Source organism: Triticum urartu, chromosome 3 (assembly GCF_003073215.2).
Source record: "Triticum urartu cultivar G1812 chromosome 3, Tu2.1, whole genome shotgun sequence".
NCBI lineage: Eukaryota > Viridiplantae > Streptophyta > Magnoliopsida > Poales > Poaceae > Triticum > Triticum urartu.
In genome coordinates this window covers 101,246,774-101,264,291 of record NC_053024.1, presented here as the reverse complement: position 1 = coordinate 101,264,291, position 17,518 = coordinate 101,246,774, and the positions used below count along the sequence as shown (strand labels likewise).

The following is a 17,518-nucleotide window of genomic DNA, read 5'->3' as shown; positions in this document are numbered from 1 at the left end:
TACGTTCTCATTTGGTGGGAACAAGTGATCGAGCGACGACATACAAGAGGCGAACCTCCAATCACAACGTGGATGGAAATGAAAGACGTCATGAGAGCTCGCTTCGTGCCTACACACTACACCCGTGATCTCTTCAAGAAGTTGCAACTCCACAAACAAGGCACGAAGACGGTGGAAGAATACTACCAAGAAATGGAGATTGCCATGATACGAGCCAATGTCAAGGAAGACGATGAGAAAACAATGGCACGCTTCTTGAACGGCCTCAACCACCCAATCAAGCGGATTGCCGACTTCCAACCATACTCAAACCTTCTCGAGCTAGTTCATCAAGCGACCAAGGCCGAGCGACAAGTCCAAGATGACTTCAAATATGCCAAGTACTCGTCCAAGACCTACGGCTCCCGCGACTTCGGCAACTCCTACCTCAACTAGAGCATCACCAAGTACCGGCGACAAGTCAAGTTCCAAGCAAGCTATGCCTTCCTCGACGCGTTCTCTGGCAAGCAACTACAAATCCAAGACCCCCTCATCTTCGGCGCCACCGAACGACCCCGTCAAGACAAGTTCTCTCGAGTGGTGGCCAGGGACACAAGTCCTTCGAATGCACCAACAAGCGAACTATGATCTTCAACGATGATGGCACTTATGACTCGATGAGTGAAGAAGAAATGGAAGCCCTTGAGCACGTGGCCATGCACCGGCGCGTCAACGAAGATGAAGATGATCAAGTGTTTTGTGACAATGATTCAAGTCCCTCTCTCGTGGTCTCCAAGGTCTTGACGCTCCAACACCATCAAGATGAAGACCAACGGTGCCACATCTTCCACACAAAGGCTGGCATCAACGGGCATTCCGTGAAGGTCGTCATCGACGGAGGAAGTTGTCACAACTTGGCAAGCGAGGAGCTATGTTCCAAGCTCCAATTGGTCAAGAAGAAGCACCCTCGTCCCTACAAGGTGCAATGGCTAAGCGACTCCGGCACAATTCAAGTGGAGCATACGGTGCAAGTTTCTTTCAAGATTGGCGCCTACGAGGACACCTTGGAGTGTGATGTAGTTCCTATGTCGGTGCGCCACCTTCTCTTGGGACGACCTTGCACTACTAGGAAAAAGGCTACTAGCAGCGCGGGTAAATTGGCTACTAGCAGCGCGGGTACCCGCGCTACTAGTATCGCGCTACAGCTAAATGTTAGTAGTAGCCCACGCTACTACTAACAATTTAATAGTAGCGCGGATGTCAACCGCGCTACTACTAACGAAATAGTAGTAGCGCGTCTATAGTACCACACGTAGCCGCTACTAGTATCATGAATACTAGTAGCGCTCCATTTCACCCCCACGCTACTACTAACTAATTAGGAATTAAAAAAATCCATCAATTCCATTTTATGCATACAATTCTAACAACTAAAACAAGCCCAGATTTGTAATAAACCAGCAGCATTCCACATCATTCAAAATCAAAGATTTATAGTAAACGAGGAGCATTAGAGCATATCCATACATCTACACTTATTGCCTAGTCACTTATTCCCAGCTAGTGCAAACACAGTTGAAAGCAAACAAAAATGCATAAAAACACCAAACAGTGGCATTCTATCCCTCCAAATGATTTGCTCCCTCTCCATCCTTGCAATCATCTTCTTCTCCCTTATGTGCTTCTCCCATTTATGAATCCAAGATTTCTGTAAAGAGCAAAGAACAAATAAAATTAAATTTCAGCAGACATATATTTCCTTGCATGTTGTGTTGTACAGTAGCTACAGGAATAAATATACGAAAACAAAAAAGTGAGTGATTTCTATTAACAAGAGATCGCTGCACATAGAAAAACAAGGTTAAAAGCCAAGATGCAACAGGAGGAAAATGTGCCAAGAATAGCACTGTTTTCATCAAGTGTTTGCAAGCCTTCAGTAACTTGAAAGCAGTAAAGTGTTGGTGTTACATGAGCTGTGTGGTCAATTGGCATCACAGGTTTTTGAGAACATTGCCACCATGCTCATATGCTCATATACACACCAAACTCCATCAAGTGTGGAAGCTTTTGTAGAAATTGGCCCCATAGGGTTTTGTTCTAGCACCGCCACTGAAGCAGTAGATTGACTCATAACAAGTTTAATTCAGCCGAGCAAACAATAAAAATACTGAGGATCAACATTAACCAAAACTAAGTGATTGTGTTAAACTAGGTGTTAGTGCTACAGACCAACATAATGAACATGACCAAGCATTTAAAAATCCATGTGATTCACAGATATGACAATCAGAAGCAGATAGTGAAATTAGCAATTAAGATTGAAGAACAAAGCAACATTTTCATGTTCTATCAAGAGCTTGACCTTCTTTTCCCTAAAAAGGGTTTGACCTTTTAGGTGTATGCCAAGTGACACTGCAACAAGCTAGATTGGGATGGACAAACAATAATCAAGTATGAAAATGAAAATGAACAGAAACAAAATCCATTCATACATGTTCCAGTGCGCGTCCATCTTTGCCTGAAAATCATGAATTCTGTGTTTGGATTTTTTTTTAATCATCTGCCTATTGTTTCAAGAAACAATAAGGCGTACGCCCAAACCCAAGCTCTATTGTAGCGTCCTATTTCAAAGCACTAAGCTTACAGAAGTACAAGAACATACAATCATGATTGTTTCGACACACGCTGCACGACAACATGCATTTGTCTGGCCAGAGTCAATTGCCAACCTAAACACGCAACCGTGATAATTACATACACACATCCCAACTTGGTGTTCAGCTTGACACCTATATGACACACTGCTCTACCCAATAATGGAAAGACCTTGACTGCTCCACAGAAAGGCACGGTGCCTACACATGTAGGTACTAGTGAAAACTACCTACACAGCATCAACAACAGGATGCATCACTGATCTGGAGGAGACGAAGCAACAAATCCCACGGCCCCAGTACCAAAGCATCGAGCTTTGGCACAAGAGCCACCTCCACAGCGGGCGAGTTCGTGGGTCGATCCGCGCAGGAATCCCCCAGACATCGCATGATAAGCAGCCATTTCCTAGTGCAGACACTACATCGGCCATCAGGTGTGATTTGGCATCGAATTTTCACTGCCGTAGCAGCAGGCGACGCCGGAGGGCGTCTTTTTAGCCAGGGCCCTCCGCTTCTCCTTGTGGCGGCGGCGCCTCTCAGCGTCCTCCTCCGGCGCGCGCGTGTAGCTGGTCCTCAAGAATTACTAGCTGTTCTAAATTCCAATTTTCTACTGCTGACTATCTTCACCTAGCAAACAATAACTTATGCTAATCATGCTACTTCCGAAACATAAAATGAAAGCAAACCTAGTTATCTAACTCGAATCAAACAAAGCCTAAGTGAGCAGCATAAAATTCACCGAGAATAAGAAGCCTCAGTTAGATCAATACAAATTACTACATCTCGACCAATGGGTGACCACAGTGTAACCAAATACTAGCGCACATCTAGAAGAGACAATGAAACGAAGCTCCATGTGTAGAAGAAACGAGGGAGAACCGATTCATACCCTGATGAAGCGGTACTTGGGCTCGAACTTCTTGGCGGACTCGAGGTTGTCCTAGATGAGACCGAATCTGGAGGACCTGCCGCCTCTGAAGTGGGTGCGGAACTTGAACACCAAGATGCAGTTGGGGTCCTTCACCTCGTACACCTTGGGCAGCCACTCCTTCAGCTCCGCCTGAGCACAAGCACACGAACGCTTCAGAATCGCCGGCGAAATGCAACAGAGCTAAGGAACGAAAGGAAGGGGACGAGATCTCCAACCTTGGAGACGTTGGCGCCACGGGGCTGACCCCGTCTGCCGGAGGAGACGGCGAGGGGGGCGGGGCACTGGGGGAGGCGGCGCGTGCGCGGGTGCAGAGGCTGGGGATCGCCGGTGGGGAGGTCGCCGGGGTGGTGGGTGGCGGCGGCGGCGTGAGATGGGAGGGAGACGAGGGGTGAATCGGGAGAAGAGAGGAGGTGGAAGGGGATCTGGGTCGAGGGTTGGGTGTTTTTTTTAGACAAACAGTGGTGGAGTGGGACGGTTAGTGGGGTGGATCGGGATGGGTGGTGTGGGAATATACTAGTAGCGTTGGCATCTGACCTACGCTACACCTATTCATAAAGTAGTAGCGCAGATTTATAACCCTCGCTATTACTACGGCAATGTCTCGGGGGCACGGCAGAGACCACTTAGTAGTAGCGAGGGTTAAAAATCTGCGCTACTACTATCAACTTAGTAGTAGCGAGGGATAAAAACCCGCGCTACTAATAAGTAGTAGTAGCGAGGGGTATAAACCCGCGCTACTAGTAAGCGTCTGTGTATAAGCTTTTCCCTAGTAGTGTTGGCAATTTGACCGTGGAGTCATCCACAACGGACGGACCAACTACTATAGCTTCAAGATGAAAGGCAAGGAATATGTGTTTCGATCAATGTTATCAAGCCAAGTGATCGCCGATAAGCAAGCATCCACCCATTGTGAAGATTCTAGTGAGAGAGTGATCCACCAAAAATAAAGTGAGAGCCACAAGCCAAAATTGAGCGCCTCTTCGCCAAGAGAGAAAAACTTAGTCCTCCTAGCCACAAAAAGAGAGATGAGATAAGTGTGTGAGAACCCATCAAGTGTCATCCACTTTGTTCTCCTATGCAAAAATGAGGTGGCAAAAACTAACACTCTGAAAGTGCGTTATATCAACTAGAGGGGGGGTGAATAGGCGATTTTTATGAAAGTCTTCAAAACGTGGAAGTTATGAAGACAAACAGTAGAGATAAGCCTATCACTATGCAGCGGAAGTTAGATTACACTAGGCAAGCCATGGTCAAGTATTCAATAGAGTGAAAGCACAATGACAAGTAGCTGCAGTGTAATAAGGATCAGGTAGGAAGAAGTTATGAAGCCAAACAAATCATACAGTTACGTTGTGAAGACAAAAGGTATAGCAAATCACTGGCAATCCACAATGTCTCTTGGATGCTCTGAACGCGACGCCTAACCGTCTGGAGGATGCACAGTCCTCAAGTGAAATAAGTCTTGAGATCACTCAGACAAGAAGACTTAAGTGATTCCCAATTTACTCTGGCTCTGGGTGGTTAGGGCTTTATCCTCGCAAGGAATTCTCTCTCTCAAAGGCTTCGAGGTGGGTTGCTCTCCAACGACAAAAGCCATGCACTGAAATCTGAGCAGCCAACCGTTTATGGTTGTAGGGGGTGGGCTATTTATAGCCACTTGGCAACCCGACCTGATTTGTCCGAAATGACCCTGGGTCACTAAGGAACTGACACGTGTCTCAACGGTCAGATTTCAAACTCTCATGGCAACTTTACTTGGGCTACAAGCAAAGCTGACTTGTCCGGCTCTGGACAAGATTCGCTCTCATTGTCTTCACTCGAAGACATAGGTTTTTGGTTTAGGCATCACTTCAGTCATTCTAACTGCTTCTCCTGGACCCCACTTAACAGTACGTGTTGGAAATATGCCTAGAGGCAATAATAAAAGCATTATTATTATATTTCCTTGTTTATGATAATTTTCTTTATTCATGCTATAATTGTGTTATCCGGAAATCATAATGCATGTGTGAATAATAGACACCAACATGTCCCTAGTGAGCCTCTAGTTTACTAGCTCGTTGATCAACAGATAGTCATGGTTTCCTGACTATGGACATTGTATGTCATTGATAACGAGATCACATCATTAGGAGAATGATGTGATGGACGAGACCCAATCCTAAACATAGCACAAGATCGTATAGTTCGTTTGCTACAGTTTTTCCAATGTCAAGTATCCTTTCCTTAGACCATGAGATCGTGTAACTCCCGGATACCGTAGGAGTGCTTTGGGTATACCAAACGTCACAACGTAACTGGGTGGCTATAAAGGTATACTACGGGTATCTCCGAAAGTGTCTGTTGGGTTGACACGGATCAAGACTGGGATTTGTCACTCCGTATGACAGAGAGGTATCACTGGGCCCACTCGGTAATGCATCATCATTATGAGCTCAAAGTAACCAAGTGTCTGGTCACGGGATCATGCATTACGGTACGAGTAAAGTGACTTGCCGGTAACGAGATTGAACGAGGTATGGGGATACCGACGATCGAATCTCGGGCAAGTAACATATCGATTGACAAAGGGAATTGCATACGGGGTTGCTTGAATCCTCGACATCGTGGTTCATCCGATGAGATCATCCTGGAGTATGTGGGAGCCAACATGGGTATTCAGATCCCGCTGTTGGTTATTGACCGGAGAGTCGTCTCGGTCATGTCTACATGTCTCCCGAACCCGTAGGGTCTACACACTTAAGGTTCGGTGACGCTAGGGTTGTAGGGATATGTATATGCAGTAACTCGAATGTTGTTCGGAGTCCCGGATGAGATCCCGGACGTCACGAGGAGTTCCGGAATGGTCCGGAGGTAAAGAATTATATATAGGAAGTGCTATTTCGGCCATCGGGACAAGTTTCGGGGTTATCGGTATTGTACCGGGACCACCGGAAGGGTCCCGGGGGTCCACCGGGTGGGGCCACATGGGCTGTAGGGGGTGCGCCTTGGCCTACATGGGCCAAGGGCACCAGCCCCAAGAGGCCCATGCGCCTAGGGTTCACAAAAGGGAAGAGTCCCACTAGTGGAAGGCACCTCATAGGTGCCTTGGGGGGGAGGGAAACCTCCCTTGGCCGCCGCCCCCCTAGGAGATTGGATCTCCTAGGGCCGGTGCCCCCCTGGCCCTCCTATATATAGTGGGGGAAGGAGGGCTTTTCATCCACGCCTTTGGTTGCCTCCTTCTCCCTCTCCAATACCTCCTCCTCCTCCATAGCGCTTGGCGAAGCCCTGACGGAGTACTGCAGCTCCATCTCCACCACGCCGTCGTGCTGCTGCTGGAGCCATCTTCCTCAACCTCTCCTTCCCTCTTGCTGGATCAAGAAGAAGGAGACGTTGCGCTGACCGTACGTGTGTTGAATACGGAGGTGCCGTCCGTTTGGCGCTAGAATCTTCGGTGATTTGGATCACGTCGTGTACGACTTCCTCATCCCTGTTCTTTGAACGCTTCTGTGCATGATCTATAAAGGTATGTAGATGCAATCCAATCACTCGTTGCTAGATGAACTCATAGATGGATCTTGGTGAAACCGTAGGAAAATTTTTGTTTTCTGCAATGTTCCCCAACAGTGGCATCATGAGCTAGGTCTATGCGTAGTTCTTCTTGCGCGAGTAGAACACAATTTGTTGTGGGCGTAGATGTTGTCAACTTTCTTGCCGCTACTAGTCTTATCTTGCTTCAACGGTATTGTGGGATGAAGCGGCCCGGACCAACCTTACACATATGCTTACGTGAGACCGGTTCCACCGACTAACATGCAATAGTTGCATAAGGTGGCTGGCGGGTGTCTGTCTCTCCTACTTTTGTTGGAGCGGATTCGATGAAAAGGGTCCTTATGAAGGGTAAATAGAAGTTGACAAATCACGTTGTAGCTTTCACGTAGGTAAGAAAACGTTCTTGCTAGAACCCTACTTCAGCCACGTAAAACTTGCAACAACAATTAGAGGACGTCTAACTTGTTTTTGCAGCAAGTGCTTTGTGATATGATATGGCCAAAGTTGTGATGAATGATGAATGATATATATGTGATGTATGAGTTGTTCATGCTATTGTAATAGGAATCACGACTTGCATGTCGATGAGTATGACAACCGGCAGGAGCCATAGGAGTTGTCTTTATTTTTGTATGACCGGCATGTCATTGAGAAACGCCATGTAAATTACTTTACTTTATTGCTAAACACGTTAGCCATAGTAGTAGAAGTAATAGTTGGCGAGCAACTTCATGGAGACACGATGATGGAGATCATGATGATGGAGATCATGGTGTCATGCCGGTGACAAGATGATCATGGAGCTCCAAGATGGAGATCAAAGGAGCTATGTGATATTGGCCATATCATGTCACTATTATTATTTGATTGCATGTGATATTTATCATGTTTTTGCATCTTGTTTACTTAGAACGACGGTAGTAAATAAGATGATCCCTCATAATAATTTCAAGAAAGTGTTCCCCCTAACTGTGCACCGTTGCGACAGTTCGTTGTTTCAATGCACCACGTGATGATCGGGTGTTTGATTCAAAACGTTCACATACAACGGGTGTAAGACAGATTTACACATGCAAACACTTAGGTTGACTTGACGAGCCTAGCATGTGTATAGACATGGCCTCGGAACACAGAAGACCGAAAGGTCGAGCATGAGTCGTATAGAAGATACGATCAACATGAAGATGTTCACCGACGTTGACTAGTCCGTCTCACGTGATGATCGGACACGGCCTAGTTGACTTGGATCATGTTATACTTAGATGACTAGCAGAGGGATGTCTATCTAAGTGGGAGTTCATTGAATAGTTTGATTAGATGAACTTTATTATCATGAACTTAGTCTAAAATCTTTACAATATGTCTTGTAGATCAAATGGCCAACGTAGTCCTCAACTTCAACGCGTTCCTAGAGAAAACCAAGCTGAAAGACGATGGCAGCAACTATACGGACTGGGTCCGGAACCTGAGGATCATCCTCATAGCTGCCAAGAAAGATTATGTCCTACAAGCACCGGTAGGTGATCCACCCGTCCCACAGAACCAAGACGTTATGAACGCTTGGCAGACACGTGCCGATGACTACTCCCTCGTTCAGTGCGGCATGCTTTACAGCCTAGAGCCGGGGCTCCAAAACCGTTTTGAGAGACATGGAGCATATGAGATGTTCGAAGAGCTGAAAATGGTTTTCCAAGCTCATGCCCGGGTCAAGAGATATGAAGTCTCCGACAAATTCTTCAGCTGTAAGATGGAGGAAAATAGTTCTGTCAGTGAGCACATACTCACTATGTCTGGGTTACATAACCGCTTGACTCGGCTGGGAGTTAATCTCCCGGATGATGCGGTCATTGACAGAATCCTCCAGTCGCTTCCACCAAGCTACAAGAGCTTTGTGATGAACTTCAATATGCAGGGGATGGAAAAGACCATTCCTGAGGTATTTTCAATGCTGAAATCAGCAGAGGTAGAAGTCAAGAAGGAACATCAAGTGTTGATGGTGAATAAAACCACTAAGTTCAAGAAGGGCAAGGGTAAAAAGAACTTCAAGAAGGACGGCAAAGGAGTTGCCGCGCCCGGCAAGCAAGCTGCTGGGAAGAAGCCAAAGAATGGACCCAAGCCCGAGACTGAGTGCTTTTATTGCAAGGGAAGTGGTCACTGGAAGCGGAACTGCCCCAAATACTTAGCGGACAAGAAGGCCGGCAAAACAAAAGGTATATATGATATACATGTAATTGATGTGTACCTTACTAGTACCCGTAGTAGCTCCTGGGTATTTGATACCGGTGGAGTTGCTCACATTTGTAACTCAAAGCAGGGGCTGCGGAATAAGAGGAGACTGGCAAAGGACGAGGTGACGATGCGCGTCGGGAATGGTTCCAAGATCAATGTGATCGCCGTCGGCACGCTACCTCTATATTTACCTTCAGGATTAGTTGCCAGCTTTGAGCATGAACATTGTATCGGGATCTCGTTTAATTCGAGATGGCTACTCATTTAAATCCGAGAATAATGGTTGTTCCATTTATATGATAGATATGTTTTATGGTCATGCTCCTATGGTGAATGGTTTATTCTTAATGAATCTCGAGCGTAATGCTACACATATTCATAGTGTGAGTACCAAAAGATGTAAAGTTGATAATGATAGTCCCACATAATTGTGGCACTGCCGCCTTGGTCACATAGGTGTCAAACGCATGAAGAAGCTCCATGCAGATGGACTTTTAGAGTCTCTTGATTACGAATCATTTGACACGTGCGAACCATGCCTCATGGGTAAGATGACCAAGACTCCGTTCTCAGGAACAATGGAGCGAGCAACCAACTTATTGGAAATCATACATATTGATGTGTGCGGTCCAATGAGTGTTGAGGCTCGCGGTGGCTATCGTTATGTTCTCACCCTCACTGATGATTTGAGTAGATCTACTTAATGAAACACAAGTCTGAAACCTTTGAAAAGTTCAAGGAATTTCAGAGTGAGGTTGAGAATCAACGTGACAGGAAAATCAAGTTTCTATGATTAGATCGTGGAGGAGAATACTTGAGTCACGAATTTGGCACACACTTAAGAAAATGTGGAATAGTTTCACAGCTAACGCCGCCTGGAACACCTCAGCGTAATGGTGTGTCCGAACGTCGTAATCGCACTCTATTAGATATGGTACGATCTATGATGTCTCTTACCGATTTACCGCTATCTTTTTGGAGCTATGCTTTAGAGACTGCCGCATTCACTTTAAATAGGGCTCCGTCGAAATCCGTTGAGACGACGCCGTTTGAATTATGGTTTGGGAAGAAGTCTAAGCTGTCGTTTCTAAAAGTTTGGGGATGCAATGCTTATGTCAAGAAACTTCAACCTGAAAAGCTCGAACCCAAGTCGGAAAAATGCGTCTTCATAGGATACCCTAAAGAAACTGTTGGGTATACCTTCTACCTCAGATCCGAAGGCAAGATCTTTGTTGCCAAGAATGGATTCTTTCTGGAGAAAGAGTTTCTCTCGAAAGAAGTAAGTGGGAGGAAAGTAGAACTTGATGAAGTGTTACCTCTTGAACCGGAAAATGGCACAACTCAAGAAAATGTTCCTGAGGTGCCTGCACCAACTAGAGAGGAAGTTATTGATGATGATCAAGATACTTCTGATCAAGCTCCTACTGAAATTCGAAGGTCCACAAGGACACGTTCCGTACCAGAGTGGTACGGCAACCCTGTCTTGGAAATCATGTTGTTAGACAACGGTGAACCTTCGAACTATGAAGAAGCAATGGCGGGCCCGGATTCCGACAAATGGCTAGAAGCCATGAAATCCGAGATAGGATCCATGTATGAAAACGAAGTATGGACTTTGACTGACTTGCCCGTTGAACGGCGAGCCATAGAAAATAAATGGATCTTTAAGAAGAAGACAGACGCGGATGGTAATGTGACCATCTATAAAGCTCGGCTTGTCGCTAAGGGTTATCGACAAGTTCAAGGGGTTGACTACGATGAGACTTTCTCACCGGTAGCGAAGCTGAAGCCCGTCTGAATCATGTTAGCAATTGCCGCATTCTACGATTATGAGATATGGCAAATGGACGTCAAAACGGCATTCCTTAATGGTTTCCTTAAGGAAGAATTGTATATGATGCAGCCGGAAGGTTTTGTCGATCCTAAGAATGCTGACAAGGTGTGCAAGCTCCAACGCTCGATTTATGGGCTGGTGCAAGCATCTCGGAGTTGGAACATTCGCTTTGATGAGATGATCAAAGCGTTTGGGTTTACGCAGACTTATGGAGAAGCCTGCGTTTACAAGAAAGTGAGTGGGAGTTCTGTAGCATTTCTCATACTATATGTAGATGACATACTTTTGATGGGAAATGATATAGAACTCTTGGACAGCATCAAGGCCTACTTGAATAAGAGTTTTTCAATGAAGGACCTTGGAGAAGCTGCTTATATATTAGGCATCAAGATCTATAGAGATAGATCAAGACGCCTCATAGGTCTTTCACAAAGCACATACCTTGATAAGATATTGAAGAAGTTCAATATGGATTAGTCTAAGAAGGGGTTCTTGCCTGTGTTGCAAGGTGTGAAATTGAGCTCAGCTCAATGTCCAACCACGGCAGAAGATATAGAAGAGATGAGCATCATCCCCTATGCCTCAGCCATAGGTTCTATTATGTATGCCATGCTATGTACCAGACCTGATGTAAACCTTGCCGTAAGTTTGGTAGGAAGGTACCAAAGTAATCCCGGCAAGGAACACTGGACAGCGGTCAAGAATATCCTGAAGTACCTGAAAAGGACTAAGGAAATGTTTCTTGTTTATGGAGGTGACGAAGAGCTCGTCGTAAAGGGTTACGTCGACGCTAGCTTCGACACAGATCTGGATGACTCAAAGTCACAAACCGGATACGTGTATATTTTGAATGGTGGGGCAGTAAGCTGGTGTAGTTGCAAGCAGAGCGTCGTGGCGGGATCTACATGTGAAGCGGAGTACATGGCAGCCTCGGAGGCAGCACATGAAGCAATATGGGTGAAGGAGTTCATCACCGACCTAGGAGTCATACCCAATGCGTCGGGGCCAATCAAACTCTTCTGTGACAACACTGGAGCTATTGCACTTGCCAAGGAGCCCAGGTTTCACAAGAAGACAAGGCACATCAAGCGTCGCTTCAACTCCATTCGTGAAAATGTTCAAGATGGAGACATAGAGATTTCTAAAGTACATACGGACCTGAATGTAGCAGATCCGTTGACTAAACCTCTCCCTAGGGCAAAACATGATCAACACCAGAATTCCATGGGTGTTCGATTCATCACAATGTAACTAGATTATTGACTCTAGTGCAAGTGGGAGACTGTTGGAAATATGCCCTAGAGGCAATAATAAAAGCATTATTATTATATTTCCTTGTTCATGATAATTGTCTTTATTCATGCTATAATTGTGTTATCCGGAAATCGTAATACATGTGTGAATAATAGACACCAACATGTCCCTAGTAAGCCTCTAGTTGACTAGCTCGTTGATCAACAGATAGTCATGGTTTCCTGACTATGGACATTGGATGTCATTGATAACGGGATCACATCATTAGGAGAATGATGTGATGGACAAGACCCAATCCTAAACATAGCATAAGATCCTCTAGAGTCGACCTGCAGGCATGCAAGCTTGAGTATTCTATAGTCTCACCTAAATAGCTTGGCGTAATCATGGTCATAGCTGTTTCCTGTGTGAAATTGTTATCCGCTCACAACGTAACTGGGTGGCTATAAAGGTATACTACGGGTATCTCCGAAAGTGTCTGTTGGGTTGACACGGATCAAGACTGGGATTTGTCACTCCGTATGACGGAGAGGTATCACTGGGCCCACTCGGTAATGCATCATCATTATGAGCTCAAAGTAACCAAGTGTCTGGTCATGGGATCATGCATTACGGTACGAGTAAAGTGACTTGCCGGTAACGAGATTGAACGAGGTATGGGGATACCGACGATCGAATCTCGGGCAAGTAACATATCGATTGACAAAGGGAATTGCATACGGGGTTGCTTGAATCCTCGACATCGTGGTTCATCCGATGAGATCATCGTGGAGTATGTGGGAGCCAACATGGGTATCCAGATCCCGCTGTTGGTTATTGACCGGAGAGTCGTCTCGGTCATGTCTACATGTCTCCCAAACCCGTAGGGTCTACACACTTAAGGTTTGGTGATGCTAGGGTTGTAGGGATATGTATATGCAGTAACCCGAATGTTGTTCGGAGTCCCGGATGAGATCCCGGACGTCACGAGGAGTTCCGGAATGGTCCGGAGGTAAAGAATTATATATAGGAAGTGCTATTTCGGCCATCGGGACAAGTTTCGGGGTTATCGGTATTGTACCGGGACCACCGGAAGGGTCCCGGGGGTCCACCGGGTGGGGCCACATGGGCTGTAGGGGGTGCGCCTTGGCCTACATGGGCCAAGGGCACCAGCCCCAAGAGGCCCATGCGCCTAGGGTTCACAAAAGGGAAGAGTCCCACTAGTGGAAGGCACCTCATAGGTGCCTTGGGGGGGAGGGAAACCTCCCTTGGCCGCCGCCCCCCTAGGAGATTGGATCTCCTAGGGCCGGTGCCCCCCTGGCCCTCCTATATATAGTGGGGGAAGGAGGGCTTTTCATCCACGCCTTTGGTTGCCTCCTTCTCCCTCTCCAATACCTCCTCCTCCTCCATAGCGCTTGGCGAAGCCCTGACGGAGTACTACAGCTCCATCTCCACCACGCCGTCGTGCTGCTGCTGGAGCCATCTTCCTCAACCTCTCCTTCCCTCTTGCTGGATCAAGAAGAAGGAGACGTTGCGCTGACCGTACGTGTGTTGAACACGGAGGTGCCGTCCGTTCGGCGCTAGGATCTTCGGTGATTTGGATCACGTCGTGTACGACTTCCTCATCCCCGTTCTTTGAACGCTTCCGCGCGTGATCTACAAAGGTATGTAGATGCAATCCAATCACTCCTTGCTAGATGAACTCATAGATGGATCTTGGTGAAACCGTAGGAAAATTTTTGTTTTCTGCAACGTTCCCCATCAGTACGGTGGTTCCTATGACTCAACACAAAATAAAAAGAACTACGAAAGATCTAAGTCTTCGAGCTCCATAGGCTTCATAACGTGTCTTCTTTTGTCATAGTCTTCAATGTGAATATCTTCATATACCACCTTTGACTTCAATGTCTTCATACATTTTTAGGGGTCATCTCTGGTAGTAAAACCGAATCAATGAGGGACTTCTACCTGTGTTATCCTGCAATTCTCACAAACACATTAGTCCCTTAACTAGGTTTGTCGTCAATACTCCAAAACCAACTAGGGGTGGCACTAGATGCACTTACAATCTCCCCCTTTTTGGTGATTGATGACAAACTAGTTGAAGTTTTCAACGGGGAATATAGTCTGTGAAATTGTAAAGGATAAGGAATTGTCTTCATAAGTTGCAAGGGCTCCCCCTGAAGATGTGCATACAAGTTAATTTGCTTTTGGAATGCAAATGCACATGGCAGGTTGTACTTGTGGAGATCCTCTTCAGCTTATGATGACAATCCACTATGCATGTGAAGATATATGAAGATAATGACATGCATAATGGAAAATGGACGTCTGCAGAATGAGATAAGTGCGGAATTTATCTTCGCAAAACAGGGTGGCAAACAAGTAGCAGACGACCATCTGGTTTAAGTGCTACAACTCATAAGAACCAAATGTAAAGCAAGAGTTGTAAGCACGAAGCAAAATATAACAAAACATAGAGCACCCTCCCATATGGACCCGCTTGAAGACTATCAACCCATATGCTTCTCCCCCTTTTGTCAGCAAGGACCAAAAAGGTTTGAAGACATAGAGTGTCTACTCATTCCTAGGAGCAGCAGGGTCGTTGGAGGTGTTTGGCGGTGCAGAAGAGCTTGGAGGTGCTGAAGCAGGTGGAGGTGAGGTAGCATCATCTTCTTCATCAATGATTCTGGCAGTGACTGTGGCAGCAGATGAAGAAAACTCAGAGTCTTCAAGTGATGGTGTGCTTCGCATCACAGCCCTTCTAGGAGGTGTGGTGTCAAACTTGAATTGCTCAGTGAAGCCATCCTCTTCAAGTTCAGCTTCAGTACATATCATTGACAGCCCTTTCCATGTGCGGCGACAGGTTTCATGGGCAACGAAAGCGTTCTTGGTGGCAAGATTTCGGATGCGATTGACATCCACCAAGAGGCTCTTCATCTGTCTCTTCAACCAGTCATGATGCCTATCCTGCTTTTGATGAAGGGCCATAAGAAGCTCTCGGTCATTGAGAACACGAGCGCGCTTCTTGGGTCTGGAAGCAGTTGCACTGTCAGTGGCTTCAGTTGAAGCAGGGTGTGGCGCACGTGTAGTGCCAGCCAAAGGATACACCCTGGAGATGGCTTCAACACCTTCATCGTTCTGAGTGAAGCTCTGGTGTTCTGCATTCTGAAGACTCAAAGGTTGCTTGGCAGGCTCAGGATATATAGCTTCAGCAGAGGTATCCACATCTGGCAAGAAGATCCGATGGTTGCGGGCTGAGGGCTGATATGAGATCGCAGAGTGAAGCTTGATCAGTCTCATTACCCAAGGAGCATAGAACTTCAAACCAAGTAAATCTGAGCCTGATGCAGCTAGTTGGCGTATGAAGAAGTCCTGTGCGTTGAAGCATTTGCCATGAAGGATACAAAACAGCAGAGTCTTCATTGCACCCTCGATCTTGGCATTTGGAGAGTGCCCTTTGATAGGCCAGAGAGTCCGTCGGATAATGTGATAGATGGTTCTGGGCAGGTACTCAAAGTCTTCAACGAAGAACTCTGTTGGATAAGGAGCATCGTGGGGCAATGGCTTCATCATTGAGAGCATCTGACTCATATTCGGTTCAGGCCTCTGGAATATGCTCTCAAGAGCTTCAGTGTGTAGTGGACAACCTTCCTCGAAGAATTCGCCAGGAGTGGGCAGGCCGGTGAGCTCAATGATATCAAATGCATTGGCTTCGTGATGGACATTGCCGGTCATCCACTCCAGGGCCCAAGTCTTCGGATCTCTGTTGTATCCTTTGATGTGGAGGGTGGCATAGAATTGCAGCAGAAGCTCTTCGTTCCAGTGCTCTTCATGAGTTACAAACTGCAGCAGACCCACTTGCTTGAAGCAATCCAATGCTTCCTCTAAACAGGGCAGACCAGCAATGGCTTCAACATCAAGGCGCTTGTGCGGGAAGATGCGACCTTGGTTGTATAGGATGCATGAATAGTAGCTACGCTGAGGATAGCTCCAGAACCTATCTGATGAAATCCTTTCCCTTGAATAGGGGTTCTTGGAGCTGTTGAAGAATGTATTATCTGCCTTGAAGCTGTTGATGTTAAAGGATCCAGGAGCTAATACAGGACCTGGGAACCTCGGCAGCCGTGGGACTGGCTTCTTGACATGAGGCATGTGCTCAACATGGTAATCAAATTGAGGACTTGCAGCAGACTCAGGAACAGAAGTGTCTGGATCAGTAGCTTCACTGTCTTCTGAAGCTTTTGGTGGGGAGGGCTCCACATTGGCTTCAGTGTTGGTTGTGGCAGCCTCAATATTTTCAGCCTCCACTCGACTAGCTGGAGGGTCAGACTTAGGCACGTTCTCCTGGAGAACTGCTTCATGGTGTAGCGGGGGAGTAGGATTTTGTGGTACTTCTTCATTTTCTTCGGCTGATGCAGCCGGAATGTCTTCAGCATAGACTTGAGGCCTTGGACCTTTGCGAAGCCTGCGGAATGCAGACGACGCCTGTGGGGTTGGAGTGGGTTGGGCCTCAAAGTCTTCTTCCTCTTGAGGGTGATCCGCCCATGACGCATCTTGTGCAATTGGCGTCAGAGGACGACCAATGCTGATGAGTTCGCTATGTTCATACTGAGGAAGGGCTGCATCATCTTGTACATTGTCCTGATGACCAATGTCTTCAGCAGCGATGGGGTCGGCTGCTGGTATGTCTTCAGCTTCAGGAGCCTCTGTGGAAGCAGGCTCATGAACTGTCAGTTGTCGTTCTGCGTCAGGATGGACGACAGAAAGGGGTTCAACCATCAAGGGCTCTGTGGGAGCAGCCCGAGCTTTCTTGATCTTTCGCTTCTTCTGAGTGGGGGCAGAAGGAGAGGCTTCGGTATGTTTCCGCTTCCTAGCTTCAGCCTCTGCAGTTCACGTCTTCTTGAGCTCTGAAGCGGTTGACCGGCTCTTTGGCTTCGAGCCAGTCGTTGCAGTTGGGAAGACAATTGGAACTGCTTCTTGCCTTGGTGCCTCTGGTTCAGCAATAGCAGGCTTCTTCTTCTTCTTCTTCGCGGCCATCCTGGGGTCGATGCCGGGACGCCCAAGTGCCTTGCGCTTTTCGGCCTCATTGTAGGCATGCACACATCTGTCTGCAAGAGTCTTCAT

At 46.7% G+C, this 17,518-nt stretch overlaps 1 long non-coding RNA gene across 1 annotated transcript; it reads right to left on the bottom strand.

Moving 5' to 3' along the window:
- Positions 1 to 1,381: 1,381 nt before the first annotated feature.
- LOC125548082 lies at positions 1,382 to 4,031 on the bottom strand. Its single transcript, XR_007300894.1, has 3 exons — positions 3,780 to 4,031; positions 3,523 to 3,693; positions 1,382 to 1,687 (listed from the first exon to the last, which is right to left on the bottom strand). It is a non-coding gene; the product is annotated as an uncharacterized LOC125548082 (long non-coding RNA).
- Between the last annotated feature and the right edge of the window lie 13,487 nt (positions 4,032 to 17,518).